The sequence below is a fragment of the Grammomys surdaster genome, unplaced genomic scaffold (assembly GCF_004785775.1).
Source record: "Grammomys surdaster isolate TR1022 unplaced genomic scaffold, NIH_TR_1.0 257, whole genome shotgun sequence".
Taxonomy (NCBI): Eukaryota; Metazoa; Chordata; class Mammalia; order Rodentia; family Muridae; genus Grammomys; species Grammomys surdaster.
Genome location: NW_021604698.1, coordinates 153,974 through 179,326, shown reverse-complemented (window position 1 = coordinate 179,326; position 25,353 = coordinate 153,974). Strand labels below are relative to the sequence as shown.

The window sequence follows — 25,353 nt, the reverse complement described above, 5'->3', positions numbered from 1 at the left end:
GAAATCTACTTTAGGAAGACATGGTCTGCTCATTCCTAGAGGACTCTGCCTCTTTTGGACAGCCTTGTCTTAAATTCTCCTTTCTGTAAGAGGTGAGCTAAAATGTTCTACACTCATATCTTCAATCTTGAGTTTTGGAAGTTTGAGACTGGTCAATCATAGCTGCCTCCTCTTTGAGCACCCAGTGAGTGATGTCAGACAGAAGGAGCCAGCGGAAGATCCTGACCCAGCACCTGCCTTCTTAATGAGTTGTGTAATTCCTAATACAGATTCAGAACTATTTTGGAGTACATTTATAACTTTAAAATATTAAAAGGTTTATGGCTAAATTATATAATATATACAAATATAATATGAACAAACTATATTTAATTTAGACTATTAAAAACTGCCTCTTACATTAGTAGGTATATATCCATGATATTCTCTTACACACACACACACACACACACACACACACACACATATATATATATATATATTTTTTTTCCTGTGTTAACAGCAAAAATTAAAATTTAAGAACCTGAAAGCCACTGAACATTCGGCAGCAGAGGAAATAATTAAATCTTCTATATCCCAGTATTATGCAACATTTAAAAGAATTGAGCCAGTTATACAGATGATACAGTTCCATTTTTCAAATAATATTATTAAATAAACAGAATACTTGTATAAAAATGAATGTTGCAAACATAGTATGATATATTTTTATACTTAACATTCAACAGACAGATACCAGGTACCAGTGAAATATCATGTATTGACAGGCATTTGATAAATGCATGTGCATATATATTCATATTAGTATGGTATATTCTATATAAATATTTATAAGTGGTACATCTTTTGAAGTTTGTAATTTTATATTGGTCATATACATTAATTGTCCTGGAGACCATACAGCCCGTGGGCCACAAGATATGACTGTGCGATCTTTTTTATCCAGAAGAGTAAACATTTTAAATATCTTACCAAATTAACTCTGCATCAAAGTCATGTAGTTTGCCCCATGACATACATGCCTTTGCCCTAGTAAAGCATCAAACAACTACATGTTCAATTCTATACTACAAGTTAGAGAAATAGCCAAATACTCAAATCTAAAAATGGCTGACTTTGTAAAGCTCAGGGTTGTTTGGACGAGTAAGCTTGATGAGTTCTTTTTTAAAATAGTCATTTAATTGCATTTATGCTTCCATGAGACTTAAAATTTGGTAGTAGAAGTGCATATTTATCAAATACAAATTCACAATTATAAACAAATAATAGTTTAAAGGACCAAGGCCAGGAGTATGGGAACAGATGAAAGAATGATTGATAGGAAATCCATAAGTATCTTTAAAGGCTCATGTAACAAAGTCTTAGTCTTCAGCTCATGATACAATTGGAGGTAGTAGACACTTGATCTTCCTAATCCTGCAATCCTTTAATACAGTTCCTCATGTTGTGGTATCCTCTAGCCATAAAATTATTTTGTTGCTACTTCATGACTACTATTTGCTATTACTATGAATAATGATGTAAATATGTGATATACAAGATATATGCATATCAAATGGGTCTCAACCCGCAATTTGTGAACTTCTGCTTTAAGAGGCAGAGCCTAGTGGTGACCATCTGGTAACTGTGAGTATGGAGTTAGGGAGTGTACTGAAAGGAGATATTAGGTCCTGGCACCTTGTTCTTCTGTAATTTTCTATGTAGAAAACGATGACCCAGAATTCCTTTACCTCCCAAGTGCAGGAATTATAGGTGTGTGCCACTACATCAAATCATGAGGCAAGAGCTTCCTACTACAAATTTCTACTGTGATGTGTTGTTTTTTGGCTATGGGTCCAAAAGAAACAAACTGTGAAGCACAACTTTGCAAACTGAACCAAAATACATGCTTCCTTCTTTAAAGTTAATTGTTACAGAGATTTTATCATAATAGAAAGCTGAGTAATATTCTAATCCAGTTCAAGGTGGGGCTAAAAGACATCTTTCAGGAATCAACATGAACAGATATGTAAGACAACACATCATTAACTAAGCATAGAGTCAGGGGAAGAATGTTCCAGAGAAACCAAAAATAAAACATGTACATATCCCAAGGAGAGGACGAATACCCTAAGCAGAGATTCTGACTGTGAGCTTGGTTTTCTGTGGTGCCCCAGGAACAGCAAGAGGGTCTCTATCTAGCATTGGGAACATAAGGAAAACTTCTGAAGAGAGTTTACATATCCCCCCCCCCCATTAACCACTAATTAATAAAGTGCCATACAGGCTTACCTACAGCCTGATCTTACAGAGGTATTTTCTTTTTTATTATTGGATATTTTATTTACATTTCAGATATTATCCCCTTTCCCAATTTCCCCCCACCCAAGAACCCCCAACCCATCTCCCCTTCTTCTGCTTCTATGAGGATGTGCCCCCACCCACCAGCTCCCACCGCCCCACCCTCAAATTCCCCCATACTGAGGCATCCAGCCTTCACAAGACCAAGGATCTACTTTCCCACCTATGCCCAACAAGAGCAACAGTTGACTGACCAACTGACTGAAGCCCAAATTTTAGAGTTCAAAGGAGCTTTCTCACTATTTGACAAGGATGAAAATCAACAAAGGAGCTGAGGACAGTGATGAGGTCTCTGTGGCAGAACACAACAGAAACAGAGCTGCAGGACATGATTATTGAAGTAGATGCAGATGGTAATGGCACAATTGAGTTCCCTGAATTATTTCTGACAATGATGGCAAGAAAAATGAAAATCACAGACAGTGAAGAAAAAATTAGAGAAGCATTCCATGAATTTCATAAAGATGGCAATGGCTATATTAGTGCAGAAGAGATTTGCCATGTGATGACAAACCTTGGAGAGAAGTTAACAGATGAAGAAGTTGATGAAATGATCAAGGAAGCAGACATTGATGATGATGGTTAGGGAAACCAGGAAGAAGAGTTTGTATACAAATGATGGCAGCAGAGTGAAGTCATTGTAAGGAATGTGTTAAATTTCTTGTACAAAAGTTCTTATTGGCCTTTTCTTTGTTTGTAACTTATCTGTAAAAGGTTCCCCCCTACTGTCAAAAATATATGCATATATAGTAACTAGGACTTCATTCCTCCATGTTTTCTTCCCTTATCTTACTGTCATTGTCCTTAAACCGATTTTAGAAAATTGATCAAGTAACATGTTACATGTGGCTTACTTGTCACTCTCGTTCTGACCCGCAGAAAGGAGCGACACCATGCGGAGTTCTTCTCAAAGCAGTTTATTCAGGAACCTTAACAATGTCCAAAAAAGCCCCCAAGGCCTCTCCCTGTCTGCCCTTAAATCCCTGTGCCTGCACCACTCAGATCCTGCCACGCAGGTGCTCTCAATTGGTCCAAGGTGTTGCTCCTTAGATGGTCTGATAATGCATAACAGCGAGTCTGCACATTATAGCCTGCGGGCATGGCTCTTCAGGGGTGTGTAAGGAAGTCAGGTGCTAGTCATAAGACTTAGCAACCATCCCAGGTGCCATCTGTTAGTCATAAGACTTAGCAACTTCCCAGGCGCCATCTTGGAATGGTCACCACACCTGCTCCTCACAATTCCCCCTTTTATTTAATTTTTGGCAGAGAGAATGTCTGTCTTAGGTTGTCCCTTGTGACAATGTTCCTTACCCATCATTGGGAGTCAAACAGCTTTGGTTTGGTCCCTGTCTTAGGTTGGTAACACGTCCAAGGAATCTTACCCGTCACTGACTACTTCTCTAGCATGCCAAGCCACACTTGAGGAGATTGTCTCATCTCCACAGCTGCAAATGCTTGTACAAGCAAGGCCTGATTCTTAGATTGTCGAGCTCTCATGTTACACATATACCAAAACGCCAGGCAGCTGATGAGGAGCAGGCACAGAGCCACCCCCCCCATTCCAGCCCATTCCTTCAGATGAGACATTGTTTGAAGTATCCAACTGGTTAATCCAGAAACTTGGGAGGCATCTACTAGGGTTGAATTGATGTGGACAATGGAGTGTCATAAGTCTCTCAGCAGCTTATCCAAATCTCTGGACCAATTCCCTACAAGATACTGAGAAAGTTTTTTGGAAAGATTACTGGCACGGCTTGTATTCTGAAATGGGATGGAGGTAACACATAACCCAGTATAGTTCCACTCACAACCTACCTGAGCTAATTTTATAAGCTATCTACTTGTTCCTGAACTAAATCAACTCTTTGATTAAGCAAAAGAATGTCCACTTTCAACTGACTGTTAATGTTACCCTGGATGTCTAATGCCTCCGCAACTCTTGTAGATAAATTATTTAAAGTAGCTGCAGTCTGGACTGTTGTTGTCATGGCAACTGTAGCTGCTGTAGCAGCAGGAGCAGACACAGCAATGGCTGTAATGACTGCTGTAGTAATGCCAAAATCTCTCTTCGGTCTAAATAAAGTCATGGTGGAGGGGGCTTCCACAGGTCATGGGACATATCTAGGCATGCGGGTAACCATTGTAAAATGATAAACAGAAGCATTCCAACACATATATAAAAACAACTATTATTACTGCATTTTAAAAGGCTACTATTATAATTACCATTAAACACTATAAAAACAAAAGGAGGCCACACACAAACCGGCGTGGGCCCAAAGGAAACTTTATGTCTTGGACATATTAGTCACTAATTAAAAACATAATACCCCTTGTAAATGTAAATCTAAGGAATCTGGTACTGGGGCAATCTCTCTATCTCACGACAAATAGGGTAACTGTAAGGAAACATCACTAGAAAAAATCTAGGAAAAACTTGTGTAGAATATATCAACGGTAAAGTTTTAAGAAAAAACAGACAAAATACCCCAACACAATTCACCAATCGCTAGGGGTCATACAATATCTGTGAAGGGTCTCCAGCTGTGATATTACAAAGGCAGCATTAACGCCCCTGTAGGCTCTATCCCCTTTGGCCAGCCTTTGGATAACCTTCCAATCAAAGGGCTCATGATAGTGATTGTCTTAGGCATCCTGAAATACTGGAAATCACTGAACTCATAACTCCCTCCAGACCTCTGGGCACAGGCTCCATCCCAAAGCTCCACTTGGAGCATAAGGAAGTGGCCGCAGTGGCTCTGGTGCTGTAGGTTTTACTTCTAGTTTCGTTTTTTCTAAACCCTGCGCCAGCTCTTCAAGCTCCTCTTCGGAAACTTCCTCTTCATCTGAGCTTTCTCCACTTTCTGACTTTTGAGACCACTCCTCTCTCAGCTGCTCTAGTGCCTCACAGCCTCATTCCAGCTCCGCTGCACATCTCTCTTCTTTTTCTTTTATACAATACCTCACCAATTTCTACACGGTTAAAACTCCTGTGAGTAGCACTCCCTGTTCCTCAGCAAGTCTTAAGTCTTTTCTAAGCTTCTCCCAGCTGGATATAGTTAGGTGTCCTGAAACTGAAAACCATGGTGCGACATCATCCACAGCTTGTAAAAATTTTTCTACAGTAACCCTTTTTAATCCTATTCCTTTTACTTTCAAAAACTTGTCTCACTATCGGGAACCTTATTCTCTCTAAACCGAGAACTTGCCCTTGTCCCACTACCAGGAACCTTATTGTCTCTAAACCAAGAACTCACCTTTGTCTCACTTACCTGGGAACTTACCAGCTAGCTACCCTGACTGCGATGAGTTCTGAACTACCACGTACTGGCCACCACTTGTCGCTCTCGTTCCAACCCGCAGAAAGGAGCAACACCACAAGGAGTTCTTCTCAAATCAGTTTATTCAGGAACCTTAACAATGTCCAAACCAAGCCCCTGAGGCCTCTCCTTGTGTGCCCTTAAATCCCTGTGCCTGCACCACTCAGATCCTTCCATGCAGGCGCTCTCAATTGGTCCAAGGTGTTGCTCCATGGCCTGATAATGCATAACATCCAGTCTACACAGTATAGCGTATAGATGTGGCTCTGCAGGGGTGTGTAAAGAAGTCAGGTACTAGTCATAAGACTTGGCAACCGTCCCAGGCACCATCTGTTAGCCATAAGACTTAGCAACCGTCCCATGTGCCATATTGGAATGGTCACCACACCCGCTCCTCATACTTACTTTGTATATATCTAAGCCCTTCTAAATATTTAAACTTAGATGTACTTGGGCAAATGAGGGAACATCTGGGTTATGCCTATTTTAAAGTAGCATTTAGGAATTGTCATCATGTTGTTGTTGAAGTGTAGAGTTGTAATTCTGTGTGGACTGTGAACAGTCAACAATATGTACTTAAAAGTTGCACTATTGCAAAAATATGTGTTTTATCTAGGTATTCATACAATATTTTTTATACTGCTGCTATTGTACCAGAAACATTTTCTTTTATTGTTACTTGCTTTTTGAACTTTGTTTAACCATTTAACAAAAATCTGTTTATGATACAATTTGCCTCAAATCCATTTCAAGTTGTATATTTGTTTTCCAATAAAAAGTTACAATTAAAAAAAATTTTCTCTTCTACTTTACTTAATTTACACTATGTTACATGAATCTCTTTAAGAATTCAATATGTTTATTGTAACTTGACATGAAAATGTGAAGAATACTAGGATAATTAAAGTGAACATACAGGTTTACTCTAAAGATATACCACAACAAATATAGTCCAATTAAATTATCTATTATAACTAAGGAAGTTTTTAACTTTGTGATTCTTTACAGAAATATTTTCAGATCTTTTGATAACTCTTTGTACTATTCAGAATTGATCAAATGGTTAAGGTTCTTGCTCTGGCAGCCTTGGGATCTAGGTTCAATTTTCAGAAATACTGTGATAGTAGAAAGAGTTAATTGACTCATTAAACTAATCCTCTCACCTCGCCAGGCATGATGTGGTACCCTTATCCACATTGACAGATTCCTCAAAACAAGCATGGGGGCCAGGGAGGCAGGGAGAGAAATACAGGCAAACAGACATGCAGACACACAATACACACATAGAAACATAACACACACATCAAGAATAAAAAGAAAGAAGAAGAAGGAAGAAGAGGAAGAAGAACAATAGGAGAAGGACAATTAGGAAATAAATTTATTTAAACAAATACTTTAAACCATCTGATGGCTTTACTTATTACAAAATGCCCATATGGATATATTAAATGCTGGGAGATTTTAAGAATTAAAATATAGAAATGAATGTAGAAGGAAAGCTTATTAAATGTAGCTATCAGAAAACTTCACAGTCAGCTTTAGAACATTTCCTTTAGAATTTCCCTGTGAGATTGTACATTTGTAAAGATTTATGTTTGAGTGAATCATTCATTTTTCTCCTTAACTATGAAGGACTGATGGTTCTATTTATCCATACAAGGGTTAATGGAAGCAAAATTTGAAGATGCATAGAAAATTGTACATAACTCTCACAGGATAAAGATTGATAATAACTAGGTACTGAGTATAGAGTATATTTTTCTATAGTTTATCAAATTTCCCTATGATCTGAATATTTTGTGAGTGCCCTTAGGTTTGAAATGAAGGTAGCATGGCAGAAACACTGTTAGAGAATGTCAAGAAAATGAAGTGTCATGGAATCACCACCCCTGCCCCACTACAATCTGAGGGATCCAGACTATAATGTTTCGAGTCTAGATGCTGTAGCATCACATTAGGAGCCTTTGCATATTTCCATGCCAAACGAGTACTCTGAACCATATTTCAAACGAGTCAAAACCCCAGACCATTTGACTGTCTTTTCTTATTGTACTATTAGGAAGTTCACTACAAACTTGAAAGACAAATAATAAAAATTGGGTTTTATTTTCTTGTTATTGATTATGGCAGTACCTTTACAAATGATATTTAACTATATGCTTCTGCTATATTATATTCTAGATATTTTAATTAAATGAACATTTTTCAAAATTTAGTGATTAGTATTAATGTCAGTTTGTGATACATTTCAAACACCTACATAGGAACACTTAACTGAACAATTGTTCTAATTGCTGGGAGATTTGGGAGAGTCAAACCCATTAGAGACAGTAATATCCCTAGGTAGAAGGAGGCAATATTCCTAGGCAGAGGGTAGCTTGGCTTGACTGTTCATAAGAAATGGGATTAGACAAGCTAGGAGATCCAAGCCAGCAAACCACATTTAGTTTCTCCATGGTCTTTGTGGCTCTTCTGGATACCAAGATCCTCCTTTGATTTCTTGCATTAGCTTCCCTCAATGATAAATTGTAATGTGGTTTGGTGAGGTGAAATAAACCCTTTCCTACTCAAGTCTTTTTTGGTTAGAATACCTTATTGCAACAACAAAAAGAAAACTAGAATGTAAATTAGTACCAGAGATTAGAAAACTTACCTTCATATATCTGACTGTTTGATAGTATGCCTTGGCATATTTTTTGGATAGAATATAGATAATTTTGGATCTTTAGGGTAGAAAGCCATTGACTGTTCAGAGTTGAATGAAATGTTGTGAAAACCTGGAAGACAATGTTGAGAGCAACCAATCAACGAATCAATAGAGATGATGGAAGCCTATTTTGTCTGTGTTTCAGAAAGAAATTTGAGAGTCCCTCAAACTATTTCTGTGACATTTTGATTTAAGACTCTGTGGTTTCTCAGCAGCTCAATCTGCAGAATAAGCTGTTCTTAAGAAGAGATCAGCACCTCTGAAGTGAAATATTTGTTTCCTTTACTGAGATACTTGATATTTGATATCTGGTGTGAGAAATCATCAATGTTTAACCAGAGACAGTAGGAACCATTCAGAAGCTGTGGTCCAGAGGGGCCAATGATGGCCTCTAAAGGTAGATACTAAATGTATGAAGGTCTCATGTGTAGTTCTTGTCTAACTAGGTTGAAAGCTGAAGAATTAAAGGTTTCATAGAGAAAAGATAATGTCTGACACAAGGTGCAGTTTGGAGTCTCTGCAAAGGAACTAGGAGATCAGTGGTGAAGATCCAGCCTCAGATGCAATGGTGACTGTAGCATACTGAAGATGACAAGTTTGTGAGGCACCTAAGAGATACAGTCACATAAGTAGAGTGAGATTGTCCTGAGCTTAACAAACACACTATTTGTGCTATAGCTGATAGAGACTGAGAAGTGATACTTTCCCAACTCTTTGAAGCCTCAATGGTCAGGAGTAAGATGCAGACATAAGACACTAACATATTTCACTCTTACTCTTTGGTTTCATCTGATTAAATGTGCTTATTTTCATATTACAGGAATTAAGTTGTGAGATTTCAGACTTTATAAAGAGAACGTAAACATTTATTTTTATTTTATTTATTTTTTATTATTACCCTTAATTTTTTACAGTCCAGTCATTGTCTCTCTGCCGGACCTTTTTCCCACAATTCCTCATCCCATTCCTCCTCCCTTGTCTCCAAGAGGATGCCCCATGCTCACCACTCCCCCTCACACCTCCACTCTCTGGGGCCTCAGGTCTCTTGAGGGTTAGGCACATTTCTCACTTAGGCCAGACCTAGCAGTTCTCTGCTGTGTGTGTGTATCAGGCCTCGGACCAGCTCCTGTATGCTGATTGGTTGGTGGTTCAGTTTCTGAGAGATCTCAGGGATTTAGGTTAGTTGAGACTGCTGGTTGCCCTCCTCCTCAGCTTCTTTCATCTTTTCCCTAAATCAATCACAGAGGTTTTGGACTTCACTCCAATGGTTAGGATAGGTATCTGAGTCTGTCTCAGTCAGCTGCTTGTTGGGCCTCTCAGAGGACCGCCATGCTAGGCTCCTGTATGTAAGCACACCACAGCATCAGTAATAGTGTCAGGTCTTGGAGCTGCCCCTTGAGATGGATCACAACTTAGGCCTATCACTGGACCATCTTTTCGTCCTTCTTCATTTCTGTCCCTGCAGTTCTTTTTGACTGGAACAATTCTGGGTCAGAATTTTTGACTGTGGGATGACAACCCCAACCCTCTACTTGAAGCCCAGTCTCTCTACTGGAGGTGGACTCTACAAGTTCCCTCTCCCCACTGTTGGGCATTTAATCTAAGGTACTTCCCTTTGAGTCCTGAGAGTCTCTCACTTCCAAGGTCTCTGGTATTTTCTAGAACGTCTCCTGATCTCTCCCTTCCCCTGAGATTGCATATTTCCATTCATTCTGCTAGCCTTCAGGGCTTCTCTCCTCCCCCACCCAGTACCTGATCATGTTCCCCTTTTGAACTCTCGCTCCTCTCTCCCAGCCAGGTGCATTCTTCCCTCTCCTTTCCGTGATTATTTTCTTTTCTCAAACGTGATTGAAGCATCCTCACTTGGGCCCCTCGAATTGATAACCTTCTTGAGTTCTATGGATTGTATCCTTGGTAATTTTTACTTTTGTTTTTGGCTAATATCCACTTATTTGTTAGTATATACCATGCATGTCCTCTGTGTATGAGTTACCTCACTCAGGATGATATTTTCTATTTCCAACCACTGGCCTGCCAAACTCATGATGTCCTTGTTCTTAAAAGCTGAGTAGTATTCCATTGTGTAAATGAACCACATTTTCTGTATTCATTCTTCTGTTGTGGGACATCTGGATAGTTTTCAGCTTCTGGCTATAACAAATAAGGCTGCTATGAAACTAGAAAAGTATGAGTCCCTGTGGTTTGGTGGGGTATCTTTTGGAACTATGCCCAGAAGTGATATAGCTGCATTTTCAGGGAGCTCTATTTCCAATTTTCTAATGAACCTCCATATTGATTTCCATAGTAGTTGTAGCAGTTTACAATTCGATCAGCAATGGAGAACTACTCCTCTTTCTCCACATTCTTGTCAACAAGTGCTGATACCTGAATTTTTGATCTGAGTCACTCTCATGGTTGTAAGATGGATTCTCAGGGTCATTTTTATTGGCATTTCCTTGATAACTAAGAACTTTGACCAATTCTTTGGAAGCTTCTTGGCAACTTGAGATTCCTCTCTATGATCTCTCTTTAAACAGTTAGACCAACACCATTTATTGAAGATGCTTTCTTTTTTTCCATTGTATATTTTTGACATATTTTTCAAAGATCAAGTGACCATAAAACTGTGGGTTTATTTCTGGGTCTTCAATTCTAACCCATTGATCTAGCTGTCAGTCTCTGTACCAACATCATATAGCTTTTATCACTATTGCTTTGTGACTACAGCTTGAGGTCAGGGATAGTGATTCCCTCAGAAGTTCTTTTATTGTTAATTATTTTCAATTTTACATGTCTGTGAAGAATTGTACTGGGATTTAAATGGTGATTGCACTGAATCTGTAGATTGCTTTTGGTAGGATGGCCATTTTTACTATGTTAATGCTGCCAATCCATGAGCATGGAGACCTCTTCATTTTCTGAAGTCTTCTTCAATTTCTTTCTTTTGAGACTTGAAGTTTTTATCATATAGATCTTTAACTTACTCAGTTAGAGTTATCCCAAGATATATTGCATTATTTGTTATTGTGAAAGGTGTTGTTTCGCTATTTCCTTTCTCAGCCAGTTTATCCTTTGAGTAGAGGAAGGCTACTATTTGTGGATTAAATTGATGGATTTCCGTATACTGTACCATCCTGCATACCTGGAATGAAGCCTACTTGATTCTGGTGAATGCTGGATTGGATATGTTAATGGATTCTGTTTGCTAGGATTTTGTTTAGTATTTTTCATAAGTACTTTTTATATTCATATGTTAAGTTGGTCTGAAGTTTTCTTTCTTTATTGGGTCTTTGCATGGCTTAGGTATCAGAGTAACTATGGCTTCATAGAATAAATTAGGTAGTTTTCCTTCTGTTCTATTTTATGGAATAGTTTAAGGAGTATTGGTACAACCTCTTCTTTGAAGCTCTGGTAGATTTCTGCTCTAAAGCTATCTGCCCTGGGCTTTTTTGGTAGCGGGGTTTTTAATGATTGCTTCTATTCCCTTAGGGGATATGGGACTATTTAGATAGTTTCCTGATCTTGATTTCACTTTGGTATGTAGTATCTGTCTAGAAAATGATCCATTTCATCTAGGTTTTTCAGTTATTAGTATAGGCTTTTGTAGTAGGATCTGATGATTTTTTGAATTTCCTCAATTTCTGATTTTGTTAATGTGGATACTAATGGTGTGTCCTTTAGTTAGTTGGGCTAAGAGTTTACCTATCTTGTTGATTTTCTCAAAAAAAAAAAAGGCAGCTTTTGGTTTTGTTGATTTTTTTTTGTATCATTCTCTTTGTTTCTATTTAGTTGATTTCGGCCTTGAGTTTGCCTATTTCCTGCCTTCTATTCCTCTTGGATGTGTTTGCTTTTTGTTGCTGCTGCTGTTGTTGTTGTTGTTGTTGTAGGGCTTTCAATATGCTGTTAAGTTGCTAGTGTAGGATCTCTCCAATTTCTTTATGAGGGCACTTAGTGCTATGAATTTTCCTCTCAACACTGCTTTCACTGTATACTATAAGTTTGAGTATGCTGTGTCAATCATTTTCAACAAATTCTAGGAAGTCTTTAATTTATTTCTTTTATTTCTTGCCTGACCAAGTTATCATTAAGTAGTGAGTTGTTCAGTTTCCATGGGTATGCAGGATTTCTGTTGCTTTTGATGTTATTGAAGACCAGCCTTATTCCTTGGTGATCTTATAGGATGCGTGGGATTATTTCAATTTTCTTGTATCTGTTGAAGCTCATTTTATGATCATGAAGTGCTGAGAAGAAGGTATATTCTTTTATTTTAGGGTGAAATGTTCTGTATAGATCTGAAAAATATGTTTAGTTCATAACCTCTATTAGTTTCAGTGTGTTTCTGTTTCCTGTCTATTAGTGAGAGAGGGATGCTAAAGTTTCCCACTATTATTGTGTGGGGTTCAATGTGTGTTTTGAGTTTTAGTACAGTTTCTTTTATGACTGTGGATGTCCTTGCATTTGGGGTATAGATGTTCAGAATTGACAACTTCTCTCCTTTTGTTTGTGCTGTGAGATGACTAATTTCTTGTTTTCTCTTTGGTGTGGGTACCCTCCTTGTATTGTAGTTTTTCTTTTAGAATCCTCTGTAGGGCTAGATTGGTAGAATGATATTGTTTAAATTAGATTTAGTCATGGAATATTTTGGTTTCTTCATCAATAATGATTGAGAGTTTTGCAGGTATAGTAGCCTGGTTTGGCATTTCTGTTCTCTTAGGGTTTGCATGACCTCTGACCACGCTCTTTTGACTTTTAGAGTCTCAGTTGAGAAGTCTGGTGTAATTCTGCTAAGTGTGCCTTTATATGTTACTTGACATTTTTCCCTTACAGTTTTTAATATTCTTTCTTTGTTCTGTGCATTCAGTGTTTTGAATATTATGTGAAGAGTAGATTTTCTTTTCTGGTCCAATCTATTTGGCTTTTGGTAGGCTTTTTGTACATTTATGGGCATCACGTTCTTTAGGTTGGGTAAGATTTCTTCTGTGATTTTGTGTAATGATTTCTTGATCTTTGAGCTAGGAATCTTCTTTCTCTTCTATTGCTATTATTCTTAGGTTTGGTCTTTTCATTGTATCCTGGATTTCCTGTATGTTTTGGGTTAGAGTTTTTTATGCTTTGTTTTGTTTGTTTGTTTGACTGTTGTATCAATATCTTCTAAGGTATCTTCTATGCCTGAGATTCTTTCGTCTATCTTTTGCATTCTGTTAGTCATGTTTGCATCTATGTCTCCTAACCTCTTTCCTGGCTTTTACATTTCCAGGGTTGCCTCTATTTGTGATTTCTTTATTGTTTCTACTTCTGTCTTCATAACTTGAACTACTTTTTTTCAATTCCTTCACCTATTTGATTGTGCTCTCCTATACTTCTTTAAGGGATTTATTTGTTTTCTCTTTAAGAACTTCTACCTGTTTACCTGTGTTTTCCTGTACTTCACTGAGTTATTTATATTGTCCTTAAAAGTCTCTATTATCTTCAGGAGATAGAATTTTTGGTCAGTATCATGATTTTCATGTGTGTTGGAGTATCCAGGGCTTACTTTGGTGGGAGAACTGGTTCTAATAGTGCCAAAGTTTATTGGTTTCTGTGGCCTATGTTCTTCTGTGCTTTGTTCTTGTATGTGGTTATCTCTGGTATTAAATGAGATGGATGTCTCTGTCGGGATCCTCCCTCCTGTGTCCCTGGGTTGCTACAGATCTCTTAGGGACCTGTGGCTCTGGCTCCAGCAGATATTGTGGAATATTTGAATATCTTTGAATATTCCAGAATATCTGCAGGACTTTGAATATTCTGGAATATTTTTATACTTCAGACTGTAGGTTCTTCAGAGGCATAGACACACTGATAATTGTCCTAGTGGAAGGCACAGGACAGAAGGAATGTGGAGATCTTGTGGAGCAATGAGGTCTCAGTCTGCTGGGATCCTCAAGAGTCCCAAATGTTGGGATCATTTGGGCAAGTCCCTTACCTGTTCCCCTAGGTGCAGCATATCTCCTGGGAGACCTTCATCGCGTAGGTTCTTCAGAGGGGCAGACTTCCTGATGGGGCAGATCTGCCTGGGCTGAAGGTGTACTCCAGAAGGAAGGTGGAGACCAAACTGAATTTGGACTTTTAAATCACTGATGTTTTAAAAGAACTGTTAAAAGTTAGAATGTGCAAAAGGATAAGAAAGAGCAATAGAGAAGAAAATTATGATATTGTTATAAAAAGAGAAATGTAAAAAATTATTTTAATAGGCAAGAAGGGAAGGAGATCATTAGAGCAGGAGAGAAAGAGACCAATAGAAAGAAAATACAACCAGGGTGTTTGAGAAATCCATAGGGAAATGTATCACTTTATAATTTCTTAAAATATATACTTAATATATGTTAATGCATATATAACTAATTTAAATGTAGTTATACCACTTAGGGGGAGAAAGAGATTCTTCTAAGAACTATACACCATCTAACAAAAATTCCAATGCCAGGCATGTGGAACTTCCCTTTGAGTTGTCAGTCAGGGGAGTACAAGAGTCTTCCAAAACAATAAAGTTGACTGGCTTTGCTCTTGTTTATTTCCCCTGAAAATTGAAGGTAAGAATATTTTGCTCCCAGCCCTGCATACTTCAAAGACAGGACTTTGATGAACCGAGTTGGAAATAATCCATCTACCTCTAGCTTCAGAACATTTTTTCATAGTTTACTAAGCTTCAGTGCAAACTCTCAAGGGAAAAAAGTAATCAATTGCCTACACAGCTAAAAAGTCTGTGAAATTCAGCAGTGACTGGCATGTGGCAAGTTATCCAAAAAACTTTAAGAGTGGTACTTTAACTTGACTGGCTTGGCAAGAAATCTTTTTGATGCCATAGTTGTACTTTTTAACTGTAATGCAAGCCTGATCTATATAAGTAACTCATCCCAGGGACTGAAAATCAAACTCTCTACCTGTGGCAGAAAAGCTCACTTCTGCCACTTTCCTAAATCAATACAATTCTTAGTGGCATTATAAATAATTGTCTTTATGCTCACAGATAAATATAGCTCTCATTGCCTACCAAAGAAAATTGTTTTTGCAGCAGACAGAGTTCTTTATAAAAATCTAAAATTTGTGAAAAGGAACAGAACACCTGACACTGAAGTGCACTCAGACAAACTACTACATACCAATTCCTACACTGAAGACTCAGAAACACTGTGAAAGTATTGGCGAAATAATGTAAGAGCCAAAGCACCAAGGTTTCTGCTGTGACATAGTGTCTTCTATATATTACAAGGAGATGCACCCATAGATTTTGAACAACACGGTTTACTAAACAGAGCCTTTACAATAACATCAACTGATATATTGGTGTGAATGTAGAGAATAGGTACAGACATCAGCTTGATGTCTTTCATGACAATATTTTTATCCTACTGTTAAGATCAAAAAGAAAAAAAAAGAAAGAAGACAGTAAAAGAAGGTGGGAATGAAGAAGGGATGAAGTGATAAAGGGAGAGAGACAGGGAGAGAGGAAGAGAGGCAGAAAAGTGTAACATGATTCTATTTTAAAGCAGAAACTGTAAAAATATCATTGAGAAGCTCCAATTTTTATGGGTGTGTTTCATTTTATGTTTGTCTGTCTGCCTATGTCTTTGTCTGTATTTTTGTATGTGTATATGTGTGTAGCTCTTCTGTGTGTGTGTGTGTGTGCATGTGTGTGTATGTTTGTATGTGTGAATGCATGTGTATATACTTTTCCTAGGAGCTGAAATACCATCTACTATGTTGATTTTTGCAAGATAAGTATCAAAGAATTTGTAATATTCACACTTACAATATAGCTAATTAAATTAAAACATCTTTCCTAGAACTTTTAGACATTAAAAATATTTCTGCCCCACAATTACTGTATTCATCTTTACACTCAGAATATGATATAATTTTAATATTATTTTTCAATTTATTTTAAATGAATATAATTGGACAATATTTAATTTTCACTTTTTGAATCACTTTTAAAACACTTCAACTCATTTTCTTTCACCTATATGGTAGCAATTAAATATTACAACAGTTTTGATTCCATGTGCTAAATGTACAAAGGAATTTGGTAGCAAATGTTAAAATGAATTCAAATAAAGGAAGAGAATATACATTTGATCAAAACACATAACAGGCGTGTATGAAATTCTCAAAGAATAACCGATAGATAAATGCAAATTAGAAATTATATATTCATATTATAATCTTTAGTTCTTTTGAATTTCTGAAGTAGTTACATAAACTTTGTATTGGGTGTGACCCTAATAACACAAATATCTATTTCTATTAACTAAATATATTTTAACTTCTCATGGTTTAATTGATAGTGTCATTACAGAGAGGACTATATTTCTAAAAGTGAAGTAAATCTGGAAAGGCAAAGAAACAAAAGGGAAGTTTGAAGCTGAATGTCTTTTGCAATTGTTCCTATTTATCTATTGAGCATGGTCTCTCTTTAAATCCAGAGCTCCCCATTTTAACGAGTCTGATTAGCCAAGTCAGTTTGCTCCTGGGTTCAGTTTCTGTATCCAGTATCAGAATTATAAGCAGCCTATCATCCTCGCTCATGTTTTACCAAGGCTTCTTGGTTCCAAAGGTTGTTGTGGTGGTTGAACAGCAAGCCTTTTATATACTGAACCATCTCCTTGGCCTTAAATTATAATTCTCACATTTCATGTCATGAAATCAAATATTACATGAATTAGTACTTATTTTCATGTGAAAATGAATTTATCATATAATGAAGAATAATATTTCTCCCTGTCCTTTTAGGCTACCAAAGGTAAAGCCCAGTTACTTGGTACAAGTCACCATTTGTAAATTGTTGAAAAATGGGATTGCCTTCACCCACCACTAAAATATTGTATAGTATTACCATTCCTCTTCATCACTTTCCTGAACGCTTCTGTAATAACCTATCATTGCAAGAATCACTATTTACCTCTATAATTCGAGTAAATATTACATTCCATTGTGTATAGTAATGCTAATGAATAAAATATATTTCACAAGAACAATTTTAGGGAAAAATTATATTTTGGCTCATTTATTGGGAATGTCCAGTCTATCCTATTGGACAAAAATTAGGCAGGATTCCCTGACATACTGGAAGAGAAGAATAATTCCTATTCACATCCCAACTGTAAAGTGAACACACAAGCAGGTATAATTGTTCAGCTGCCCTTCTCCTATAGCCACCTGTAATTTAATATTGGTTTCAATCAATGAGTGCCATGACTTCCTGGAAGTTAATGAATTGCCATTTCACTTTATTCTCTCAAGAAAAAGGTCCATGGACATACCCAAGAGTGATCCTTCTTAATCTCTTAAGTATTTTCTTAATACAAACAAATTAACAAATTTTATAATCATAGGTTTGTCAGTTATATATGCATATATGATTTGAAGGCTGTGGTTTTAATAGCCCAACAATGAATGCTTCCCCTTGTGAAGTCAATAATCCAATAGTTATTTGGTCCACAATACTAGATAACTCAGACAGCCTGCAGTAAATGCCAAAACCCAAAAATTTAAATTCAGTACCAATGAAGTACTGAACTTCCCAGGGATAGTTAGGGAAAGGAGGCAAAAATCAAAAGCTTCATTATTCCATGTTCTTTACAGAAGCTGACACCAGAAGGTCCAGATTTATTGTGAGACTTTGCACAAATTATCTGGATTTAAGGTGGTCTCACCTTACATGATCCAAACAAGAAACGTTTATACACAATGTCTTGGACTTTGGTTAATTCCAAACGGAGTTAATTTGATGACCAAGAATGGCCATGACAAAAACATGAACATGTTTTCTTTTTCCTCCTCTGTTCTTGTTCCATGTTGCCTACCTCTCATCCATGTTTAGTGTGGTTTCCACTAAGTTATATTTTTATCATTTTCATACATCTGTCAAAGTTTTCATGCTCAAGGAACTTCTTATATAATTGTAATTCAGTATTCTCTATTTACAATTGTAGAGAAATGTCAAGAGGTGACTGCTCCCAGCCTGCTAACTGCGAGGTGACTTAAGGATATCTGTGAATCCCAGCACACCGGGACACTGAGAAAGATTATACTTTCTCAGCAGAAGATCCTGGTGTGCTGCCAAGTAAGCTTCATGCCTGAGGAAGTGGCCTTCATGATCATTTTCTCATGAAAAAGCAACTTTGTATATAGTTTAATTAGACAACACATCTAAGAGTTGGACTGCTGACAGATTTTTCAGTCTGCAAAGAAGTTTGGGTCACCTTGAACCCAGATAAACTATCGCTTGAGAAAGAGAACCTGTTGAGAATTTGAAGCTGTGGGAAATCTTTATTCTGCTTGCCTATAAAAATTACTGGAGAATCCAGTGAAGTATGCAATGGTTCACAGTTATTCTGCAACCCTTATATCCTGATTAATATGACCCTACCTAGGAACCCCAATGCACTAGATGTTGACAAGTAGGACCCAAATTCCAGGGACTCTGTGAAAAGGAAGACTTCAGGAGGGTCAGAATCTTTGGTAAGTAAACCTTATTAAAAGCTGTATTACATGGTTATTTATCCAAAACCTTTCTATAGGGAAATAAGACAAACTAAATTTATTACTCATATTTGTCTTTTGAAACATTTGCTTAAAACACATGGTGTTTAAGTTAACACATTCCATCCAAATGTGTATATCTGTTTGTCTATATGGTTATGTGTAGGTATATATGTATGCGTGTAAACATGCATGAATACTTGTGGAGTTGATTGTGACAGAAGGCCAGGCCCAGCCAGAGTGTGAGTGTATGAATATTTGAATGTATATGTGTCTGTGCATATTTGCCTGTAGAAAGCATATCAATTCTTTTCCTTTCCTTCAAAGGGGCGCCAGCAATAAATTCTTTCACTGAACTCCCTGCTGCTAAGCAGTTATTTGCCAGATATTAGTGCTTATTAAAGTACAAGTAATAGAGGATTAAGAAAGTGTTAAGTTTCTCTAGTGCTTATTTAAGCATAAAGAGTTAAATAAACCACCAAGAGTAATAATATTTAATAAAGAACATAGTCAAAGAGAAAAGACACCAGTGTTTTAACCATAGAATAAAAAAGAAAAGATTTTAGAACATTTTAGAAGTTATCAGCGAGCATCCAGTATCGTTAGAGAGCTAGAAGACCAGAGAATATCAGTCTATAAAACTATGTCTAGAGACTAGATATTAAAAGTTGGCAAAAGATAAAAATAATATAAAAAATGCTGTTCATCAATGGGAGGAAATTCCCATAAAGTGTTGGTCAATTTGGTCCTTCAACTACATAGTACTGAAGGTTCTGAGAAATACACTTGCAACTGGCTGGTATTTACCAGCAGCCCTCCATACCTGACTCTTGCATCTTTTGTCTATCTTTCCTTTAATCAGCCTCACTCCCTGATCAGAGGACTGTTCCACTTCTTTACAACAAGACCAGTGGAGAAAATAAAGTTAAAGTAGGAAGCTCATAAAATGTAATACTCAAGAAACCAACATGGTAAATGGAAACAGTCATATGCTTTTTATCTAAATGCTTCTTGTACACTATGCCTCATTGAAGTAGAGAAACAGCAACTACATACCTTTTTTTTAGATCTTGTAAGGAATGTTTGTCCTGGTTTTCTAAGGAAGGTACAATAAATTTAGCAACCTGGAAGAAGGTTGGCATAAGACTTCAAGTTATTATAATGTGTAAAGTACCTGGGGGTACCTTTTATCTTTGAAATTTCATTAGAGCTAGGAGAGATAAGTGGATGTTGCAGAGGCAAAACATGTCTGGGATGCTTTGGCAACAGAGAAGGAAAGTGAAAATGAGCTGTTCTGGAGCTGGGTACAGAGATGCACCTCGTCGCAGTGAGCAGTGTGGCAATCAGCAGGAATTATGAATTTATGGACAGGGAATTATGGAATGAGTTCATGGAGCTCTAAAAAAACAGATGTATAAAATTAAAAGAAAAGAAGAAGTTTGGGGGCATTTCATGTTTGCCCCACATGCTCTTGTTTTTTCAAAGTTCAGAATTTTAACATGGGTCAATGGAGTTCTGATAAGTTAATGGAACATTAACGCTTATAATTCAGTCAAAAGCTCAAGATTTTAATTTTCTTTGGTTGTACTCTTAATATAAACTTAAGGGTGCCTCTCATCATGCTAAAAAAAATCTCTGTTTGATCCATATATGTATAGCTGTAAACCTATATCTTTAATAACAGATACCTGTTAAATTTTTAAATATATGCATTTCAAGACAATGGTAAATACGAATGCATATTCTTTTGTAAACTAAAGCTCACATAAGCTTCAGAGAATAAAGTGTTTTTAAAAACTTGGACCCTCCTATCACAGATTAAATAGACTCCAAATACGTACACCTGCCTGTTCTTGAAAACAGGATATTATTCCCTTGAACTTGAGATTTATTCCATTTCACAATTGCTAGACAATGTTACCTGTGGTTCCTATTGTAATATTTGTCTCAGCAGATTTCACCTGGCTGACAAACTCCAGCCATTGAATAACTGTTGAGCTGCCTAACTCTGGGCTTGCTGAAAGTTGATGGTAACTGGTTCAGCCAGCCAATGTGATTGCTCCTTGTGTTTCATCAGGATTAGCAAATCAGATTGCTTTAGAAAAATACTCCATTGCCTAGCCTTTGACTAGCATTTTAGCCTTTCTGGGGCACTTTGCAGCATCCTAATGTCAGCAGGAAGCAGATACAGAGGAGAGACTCAGCATCCGTTGTCCCTCATTACATGTTCTGAAAACATCCATGTCTCTTGTCAAATTTGTAATGGCTTATGTCCCTGTGGTTATTACAACAGATAATGACCCAGCCTATACGTTTTATAAATTTAAGCATATTTGTATGTATTTTGAAATTAAACACATAATGGGAATGGAATATGATCCTTAAGGACAGGCAAAAGTGAAAAGAGCTCACTTTACATTAAAGCAACAACTTAAAAATCAGAAAGGAGGAAAACAGATGAACCTTTTATGTTTCTTCATATGCAATTGCAAGTTTTACTGAGAATACTTATTCATTAAGCTTTATTCATACTTAATTTCCTTAATTTACCTCAAGGGGATATACTTACTAGGGCAGAAAAACATTTGATTCAGAGTCAAATGCAAAAATTTTTCCTCCCCAAAATGTCTGGTTTAAGATGCTACTGAGGTAGAATGGCAAAAATGGGTGTTGATATTTTAAGGGAAAGGGTTTGGTCTTGTATCATTTCAGGATGGACAACAACTCAGGGTGACAGGGTGTCAGATTCAGAGATTACATGAAGCCAACGATGAAAGCAGCAGTGAGGCACAGATGAAGAGCTGCCCATTCAAGCTATGGTTCATTTACTGTAACTGTTTAGTCGGTTTCTACCTATAATTTTATAATATATCAGAAGTATAATATTTCTGCATGTGTACCTTTGCCTTTCTTAATGCTTATTAGAAAATTTACTTTTTTATATCATATTGTGTTAACTGTAGATGATATTCCTGCATCAGTAATAGCATATTGTTTATTTTTACTTCATATTCAGTAATGCTTGTGAAACAAGGCAGTCATGTATAGTTAACAGTACATATGGGCAAGCTTTTGGAAAAGAATCCTACTAACTTGTTACTACTAGAACTCTTTGATGAAATTGTAAAAAGAACAAAGCATATGTTAGGAATTGTTGTTACTGTAATTTTAAGTCTTAAAGCTGTGGGTACTACAGCCTCAGTAGCTGGTGTTGCTTTGTATACTTCTTTGCAAACTAAACATTTTGTAGAACAATAACATAACTACTCTCATGAATTGTGGGTTCATCAGGTGGACATCAATGCAAGGCTGCAGACAGAAGTGGATGCAGTAAAACAATCTGTATCTTGGTTAGGTCAAAAAATGTTTGAGTGTGAAAGAACACCTGCAGCTAAGTTATGTTTAGAATTCTACTACATTTTGTGTTTATAATTTTCAATACAATGTCAGCCTTCAGAAATGGAGAAATATTCAACAATATTTGAAAGAAAATCCTACTGTCAGAAAGGATAATGAACAATTATAATATCAAGTACTGGACACATTCAAAAAAATTCATCCGACAATGCATCTCAAATATTAGCTGACAAATTGCCTGGCATGGATCCTAAAGCTTTAATACAGATTGTAACTTGCAGTTGCAGGAGCCAGTATTCCTGTATTTATTAGCATTGTTTTAATTGGCATTGTTGGATTGGCTAATTATCAATGTTGCTTTCATAATCACACTTTGCAAGTGTGGACCTTGTGGGAAAACCTTTTAGAAACTAAATTAAAAAAATAAAATAAGAAATTGTAGAGAAATTGCATGAGGTAACTGCGCCCAGCCTGCTAGCTGTGAGGTGCCTTAAGGATATCTGTGAATCCCAGCATACTGGGACCGTGAGAAAGCATATACTTTCTGAGCCCAGAATCCTGGTGTTCTGCCAAGTAAGCAGGATGCCTGAGGAAGTGGCCTTCATGATCATTTTCTCATGAGAAACATATTTTGTTTTAATTAAACTAAGCAATATTTAAAATAATTTGACTGCTAACAAATTTCTCTTTTTGTAAGGAGGTTTGGGTCACCTTGAATCCAGATAAACAGAAGCTGTTGAGAATTAGAAGCTGTGGGAAATCTTTATTCTGCTTGCCTATAAAAGATGCTGGAGAATTTATAAATGTATGCAATGGTTCATGGTTACTCTGCATCCAGTGTGTCCTGATTAACCCTTCTCAGGGACCCCAACACACTACACATTGACACAAAATTAATTCTATGAAAGTGTTTTCTCCAATAATGGTTTATCTCTCTTCATATGTAATATATAATCATGACATGTCTTTAACCAATATTAATCAAATGATGAGTTTACTTGAAAAAACAAATATTCAAAACCAGTAGTCAATATACTTACTTGATACCATGAACTTCTATGAAAGAATATAGATTAAAAATGTATATAATGTGTAATTGGCAGTCACACATGAAATACTGAAATAAAATGAATATACTTTTACAGATATCTGTAACACTAAAGATAACTTTGCATTAATCTGTATTATAATTTTTTTCATTGCTATGAACACATAAGGATATTATATAACTGTAAACACATGAAATGAAAAGAGATTCTGGGTCACTGCCATCAGCTTCAGCGGTACCATACAATATGGTGATTACACAAAGTCATTTGCCTAGGAGGCATACACAGTGTAACTCCAGTGATTGTTGAGTTGCAGTGTTGTTATGTTTTGAAGAAACTATGAGAGGAGAAAACTCTGCAATGAAAACAATTTTAAAAAACTGTTAAATATTATGACATAAGTTTTTTGTTTGTTTGTTTGTTTTTGTTTTTGTTTTTGTTTTTCAAGACAGGGTTTCTCTGTGTAGTCCTGGCTGTCCTGGAACTCACTCTGTAGATCAGGCTAGCCTCGAACTCTCAAACTCAGAAATCCGCCTGCCTCTGCCTCCCAAGTGCTGGAATTAAAGGCATGTGCCACCACCGCCTGGCATGACATAAGTTTTTATTGAGGGACATAATAACATTCTCAATTGTTTTTACACTTGAAGTTATTAATTTAAAAATGAAAAATTATGAAGTATAAAACTGATATCTTTTTACACAATTGAAAGTTCACAAGACAGCTGTTTTTGCCCTGTTTAATCATAGCATTACAGCATGCTTTATTATAATAGTTTTCCAATATATAACTACTTTTGTTATCTTGTATTCACCAAATCTTGTTACATATTAGAAGATAAATTAAAATCATCAACAAATATAGCAAAATAAGGGCTCTGTTTGTTCTGTGTTGTAGTGATAAGAAGCCTGAAGAAGGAGCTATTTTGGCTGTGCCTGAAAGAAGAATCTCTAGCAGACAGCTGGATGTGCATTAACATTCTAGAACTCTGTTAGTAGACAAAGACAATGGTTTAAAATCCAAGATTTATGTAACTGAAGTATGTTTTCAGTAGATGGTAGAGGTCTTACAGAGACACAGAATAAGTAAGCCAGTGACAAACCCATTCCTCATGGTAAAAGATGGACAGACAAGAAAAACTTATTTGCCTTGTTATCTTTTTTTTATATAACATAAAAGTAAAATATAGCTAATAGAAATAGCTCTGTTTCAGATTTTAAAAAGAAAAACCTTGTTAAACTATTTGTGTTAGCTAGTTATATAACAATTTCACATATGTTGGAGTTGTTTTGAAGAAGAAATGTCAACTGAGAAAATTCTTACACCAGAATAGCCTGAGAGCAACTGTGTGGCAGATTTTCTTGATTTATGATTGATGTGGGATAACTCAGCTCAGTGTGTGTAGTACCACTCATCCATGGCTGGTATTCCTGAGTGCTATAACCAAGAAAACTGAGCAGTCAATAAGGATTGAGTTGGTATACAGGACTCCTCAAATGGTTTCCATTCTAGTTTCTGCCTTGAGTTCCTGCACTGGTTTCTGTCATTGATTATGACCTGCAAGTTGTAAGATGAAATAGTTTTTTCCATTTCAAATTGTTAGTAGTCATTTTTAGGACCTTTATTGGCTAAGGACCCCTTCCACTAAGTTCTCAGCACAAGACATTTATCTTCTGGATAAAAGGCAAAGACAACAGATAGAAGACAAGCAAGAAGGGGGAGAGAACAACAACAACAACAAAAAGGCAAGGATATTTGTCTTACAGGAAAAAGGAATACCTCTGGATAGAAAGGAGACAAAGTGCCACCCAAAAAATGGTAGGCTATAAAGGTACAAGGGGAATCCCATGTTAGACTGAGTTTAATTTTATTGGGGTATGATTAATTAGGTGAGCTAGGAGGGTTTCGATTACTATATTTCAGTGCTTTGATAGCTAGATCATGACAGTTGGTATCAGGAGGAGGAAGTGAGCAAATAAAGAAATAATCCTTGGGAGATAGCTTCAGGAATATATTCTAATGGTTTGGGGCAAGGCAGAGGGAATAGGGAAGAAGAGTAAG

At 36.7% G+C, this 25,353-nt stretch overlaps 1 pseudogene; it reads left to right on the top strand.

The window, feature by feature from the left end:
* Positions 1–2,498: 2,498 nt before the first annotated feature.
* LOC114627735 lies at positions 2,499–2,926 on the top strand (annotated as a pseudogene).
* Positions 2,927–25,353: the final 22,427 nt, after the last annotated feature.